The sequence below is a fragment of the Hirundo rustica genome, chromosome 6 (assembly GCF_015227805.2).
Source record: "Hirundo rustica isolate bHirRus1 chromosome 6, bHirRus1.pri.v3, whole genome shotgun sequence".
NCBI lineage: Eukaryota > Metazoa > Chordata > Aves > Passeriformes > Hirundinidae > Hirundo > Hirundo rustica.
Genome location: NC_053455.1, coordinates 34,720,661 through 34,726,660, shown reverse-complemented (window position 1 = coordinate 34,726,660; position 6,000 = coordinate 34,720,661).

Sequence of the window (6,000 nt, the reverse complement as noted above, 5' to 3'; positions counted from 1 at the left end):
GGAAAAAAAACCTCATTTGGCTATTTTCTCTGTTTATCAGTTGTAAGCAACAACTTAAATATTAAAGAGAAGGTACTCAAACTGTTTATTCTTGGTTTGGTTTTCTTAAACAATGTTGTGGCCATTAGAACTTTAATGTTAAAACCAAATTCAGTTTTATGGAGTATTCCGTAGAGTATACTAATGAATTATGCCAAGCCAGAAAACAGAAGTGAACATAAAACTGAATGATGTTCTCACTGTCATATATAGACTTGCAAGCATCTGCTCTTACAACCACTGTTATAAGGCCTGTTCTGAGCTTTAGGAATTGATGTAATTGTATTGAGCAGGAAAGCAAAACTTCCTTGAAAAGGAGGAACAACACCATGGTGGGTAACAGGCTGTAGTATAGGAAGAAGACAGTGATTTTACCATTCCTGTATTCTGGGGACACATTATTAATATGAGTTTAATAATCTTTCCCTAAAGACAGAGAAGAAGTTTTGTCTAAAGCTGAAGAAAAGGGACCAAATGTCTTATTGTGCTTATTTCATTACATTAATAGTACTGGTAGTTCATGAATAATTTTCATCCTGTTCTGTTGTATTCACTCATTCAAAAAACCATTCTTTCCTGGTATTGGCTTTTGGATTTCTCCATCATCTAGACTACTACAAAAGACTATTAATGCCTCTTTCCATTTTCTGATCCTCCCCTTTTAATTTTCCATCTTATTTTAACCATTTCACTTTTATTTATTCAATGTCCTCCCATTTGCTCATGTGTCCTATTTGAAAAGTTTTCTACCATGTTTTTTTACCACCTGCTTCTGTTTCTGTAAAAACATCTGAAAAGTGCTGTTCCATTTCCGTATATATTTGAACTGACCAACCATCTAAAGCAATTTCTCTCCTACTCTAATTTAAATAGCAGCTCTAGATTCCAGGGACACTGTTCTCAAATTTCCACATGGCTTTGTGATGGGGAGCCATTGTGATGCTCTTCATACTCTTGGTATGAAATGCAGGTCATCTCTGCAGGCTGGGAGTATTCACCAAACAGAGCACATGTAGTGCAGAACAGTCACCCACTCAATTGAGAGTACAGTTGTACAAAGGACTAAGTTAGTGCCTCTGTGCTACTAGAAAATAGGCAAAGGAAATATTAGGAATTCAGCTGTCAAAGCATCTCTTTCTTTAAGGAGCCTTGCTTTCTGTGAGTTTGTGCCTTGTTTGTGCAGTACTTCTGCAGAGAGATCTGCTGAAGGTAAAGGTTTAGCTTTCTTCTTGTGCCAAGCTCTACTTGGTTCAGAGTGGAAAAAAAATGGATTTCTCCCCATTTCCATATCATAGTTAATCTGGCAAGAGCTTCTGTCCTACAGGGTTATTTACCAGAGTCGATAATGACTCCTCAAGGGTCAACAAAAAGTACACAGAATTTATCTTGATTCTGGGTGTTGCTTTGTCTGATGTAGTCTTACAATAGATAGCTTCTTCTAAAGGGATCTTCTGCTGTTAGATTGTGAATACTGACATAGGGTAACAGTTGGAAACATGGGTTTGTTTTTTCAAGATGAGATAAATTACATTAGAACAAATGCTGCTCAAGTATCGATTTAATATTACAGAATAAAATGGGAGGCTGCTTGCAAAAACAACAATAAAACATTCCTCCTATCATGTTATTCTAAGTCACAAAGGGCCATTTGTTGTGGATTTGCAGGTTATTCAGAAATAACCTTTTTATTACATTGACAAAAGAAGAAACCTCAAGGGCTTGCTCTTTACAGTGGTATGATAGGAACCTAAAGTGTGCCTGTTGAAAAATGAACTAGCTAACAATGGCAGCTTGGCAGTAACTTCACCATTTATAGAGAAACCGTCTATCTAGTACGATCTGTATAAAATAGACCTCACTTAGGTTAGGGAAAGGTCACAAGTTACACAAAGTTTGGGTAGTCTAAATACATTACTCAAAACTGACTCTCCTGTGTACAGTAAATATTAATTGAACCTGTAGTATTAAAAACATGCCAGGATTCAAAAGATTAAATAAGGAAGATGTAATTATGAGCTACATAATAAACAGAGCCGTTTTAGTTCCCCTTGTATTTTTTGCTTTCCTGCTATTGTTTCATATATGGCTGTTACACAAAGAGCAGCTGAGGTCAGCTACTATAAATTATGGGATTTGTACAATAGTAATCTACCAAAATTATTCCAGAGCTGGATCAAAGAGCTTCAAAAGACTTTTCAAAAACTTTTCCACATAATAAAAGGACTCTATTTTGATGCCTTGTTTTTATGAGGATTTCTTGGTTTAGAGTTGCATCTTAGTATTCAGCTACTTGCGTTGATACAATGATATTTGAACACACAGGATTTGCATAACTTGTTTGCAGCCTCAAATAAGTATGAAGTGTTAATATCAGAAAAACTCTTTAAATACATTACCTGGTGCATCTTTCAGGCTAAGTTTTTAGGTTGATCTAAGCAAAAAAATTTTTGTTTGTGGGTTTATTTAAGGAAGCCAACAAGATTTTAAGTGAAATTTGATATTTCTTCTGTTTACAAACATACAAATCATATTTGCAGTGATAACAATTGTTAAAAATTACAACAGTAATTCTTAGTAGCTCTCAGCTGGCATTGTGTTCCTGCATAAGATGCCAGCCTGCCTTCGCTTCTGGCCAGGCTCTCACCTAATGTGACAATCGCACGTCATCTGCACAGATCCATAGATGTGGCACTGCAATGTCAACGCAAAATGAAATGTCAATGCAAGCGTATGGAGACAAAGTAACAGTATTGAAACCATGTCAGTGCATATCTACAGAGACCACGTTACTCTGTCAGTGTGATTTTAGGAAGATCACTTTGAAATGTTAAAATGAAATTAAACTAAGTCAATTAGGTAATATCAATTGAGGTTCAGGGATTAATTGAGGGCCTAAGGTGAAGCCAGTGGCCATTAACCCCAGCTAGTTATTAATTTTAGAGAAATAGAGAAATATCCTTGGCTAAGGTTATTGTCATTATTGTTAAAGGGTTGGGGGGTTTATTCCCTATATAGTATAAATACCTTTTGCTGTTGCTTTTAATAGTGATACACAAAGTGTAGTATTATAAGGCACTTAAAGGCATATTAGTGCAAAGTTAAGGTTTTTTGGAAGGTGAATCTACCCAATAGCAGAAAACCACTTCTTTTTTATACAGACAGTTAACAGATTTATATTGATGTCCAGCTGTCTGTAAACAGATGGATTTACTATAATGTAGTTACCTCTGAGGACTTGTTGAAGGAAAATAATATGAACATGGAGAAATACTCATGTACACAGCAACAACTATTTGCATGGCCCAAGTATTCACTGTTAGCCTAAAGCAGACATGTAAATTGGTCAAACAAAATAAATAATTATTTTTTAAAATACTTAAACAAGCACCAGGTCAAGGTGATAAACTATGCAAATTCAGGATTTCAGAGTATATAACTGTAGAATTAGTACTAATGTGTAATATATTGTTCTTTTATAATGTCAATGAGAGATTCTTGCGAAGAGCAGTGACTCTATGGTTCAGCAGGTTATACAGTAGCACATGAAATCTTTCTAGGTCTCTGTTCTAAGGAGAGAGGGCAGGACACTAGATCAGAGGAATGCAATTGTTTTCTTCTAAAATATTTATTTATATGAATTTGTATGGGTTTATATGATGATAATATAAACCAAATATACACAAACATTATTTTTGTTATTAGTAAATACCAACTACTCTTTTTTTTATAGAAGTCCCTGAGACATTTGCTTAGTATAGGTGGAGGTCTTCAGGAAAGGGCAGTAAATCAACATTTTTTCCTGTTGTAGGAGGTGGTGTCCTATGTTTAAGTGTTGATGAGAGCAATGAGACATTTCTGCAAGTTAAGTGACAGTGATGTTGAGAGATCATGACATGGGAGAGGAGATGAGCTACACCTGAAGGGGTCCAGGCCCAGCCCTGCTGAGAGCCAGCAGCTTTTAGACCTTGACCTGGACATACTGGGGCTTCTGTCTCCAATGTGAAGCTGCACAGCTGTGGTCTCACCTCCCAAAGTGCCTCAGGAGTGCTGAGAAAATTTCTGAAAGGTCTTTGAAACTCCTAGTAGAAGAGTACTGTGAAAATGCAAGCTTTACCAGAAAACATCTTCCATTACAAATGGATGTATTGGGTTAATTTTTTTCTTTTTAATTTTCTTTTGCTTTTCCATAGCAACCATTCATGCCACACTCTATTTTGTATTCTGCCTCAGCATGATAGCTCTATAATGAGTGGAAAAACATAAAAATTAGTTTGATCGGTTTGTTTCCATACACACTTTAAGCAGCCTTATATTAATGTGTTTGGCACTGTATTGCATACAAATGATAAAATACACCTAGAAAAAAATGGTCTGGCTACACATCATTAAAAAAAAACAGTAGGCACAGTTGAGTCTCAAGACATACAGTTTCATCCTTCCTTTGAGGCTCAACTGTCTATACAGATCAGCTTAAATGTCTGTCTAATCTAGTCTTAAAAAACTGCAATGATGGAGATGCTTAGAAAGATTATGGGAATCCATTCCCCTACCCATCTTTATTTAGTTAGAAAGATTTTTCCAATCTTAGGTAAATCATTTTTTGCTGTAATAAGCATGTTACATCTCATCCAATTATAAAGGCATATGGAGAGTAAATCTGGTATCTGCTTTCTTTTTCTGACCTTTTCTGTATTTGAATATTGTTTGCTCAACAAAACACCATAAATTCTTCCAGCATTTTTTCAAAGAAAGTTTTTAATGTTAGAATTACATTTGTTACTCTACACGTCTTATATTTTAGAAACCCATTATGTACAAGATTTCAGAAAACACTTCAGGAACAAGTTTGCTGTCGTCTATATAAGCCGGACCCTTTATAATGCCCACATCCAGATTCATCACAAATCAATCTTTTTTATGCTATTCTTTTCCTTCTTGCGCATGCTACTTGCTAGTTTTAACTTGCTGACTTCAAACTACTTCTGCGTTCTGTTTAGTTTGAATTTTAATCTCACCCTTTGGAAATAAATTATTGATTTGATTCAAAAAGTTTTGAATGTGTCATCTGAATTCATCAATAAAATATAGACTAATGAGATATATTTATCATAGGATATGCTCTTAAAACTTCTATCCAGTCTTTGTAGTCAGAAGATACGTAGCTTACCGCTCAGTTTGTGAAATACAAGTTTACTTAAAATAAGTAGTAGGAAAGAGTCTGCTAAATGGAACATGCAGAAGCAACAACTTTTTTGCTTAGGTGTACATTTGCCATGAAGGTCCAAATTCTCAGTTCTCAAGTTGACTTGATCATCTTAAAAGATTCTGTTACTACTAGTCCAGTTACTCAGCTGTACTGACGAGCTCGTACTGGCTTGCCAAAAAGTTGGAGGCTACAGTTGACAGTTGTTTTCCTGTGCTTTCCTTTCATCCCAGCTTTTCTGTAAGGCTTGCTGAAGGCAGAGGAGAGGTTAAGAGATATTTGTGCTCCAGCAACCCACAGAGTCTGGAAGCTCAGCAACATTTTCTGGCATGACAAGGAGATGTGTTGTAAGAACACAAGATACTAAATGTCATAGATTTACTTTTGCCTTCCATTTGCCTAATCCATGCTGTATTTGGCTTGAAACAATCCTGTCCATTTATGTTTTGCATAATTGTTTTATGCTCCTTGACTAGACATAGATAATTTACTCATAGCTGATATTAACTAAAGACAAAGAAGAAAATAAAGTATATAATATTTGGGAAACAATGGAGTATTTTAATTACACCCCAAATGAGATGCCTGTTAGCTGAAAAAGTAACATTGAAGACTGTATTTAGAGGCAAAATGTGGTATCCCTTGTTACAAGGATGTAATTTTCAGTTTCCCTGTTCTCACTTTACAAACTACAGACCTTTCTCCTTCGTTCTTCAGTTACTCAGGCATAAGAACTTACACAAAGTGATCAGTTTGTC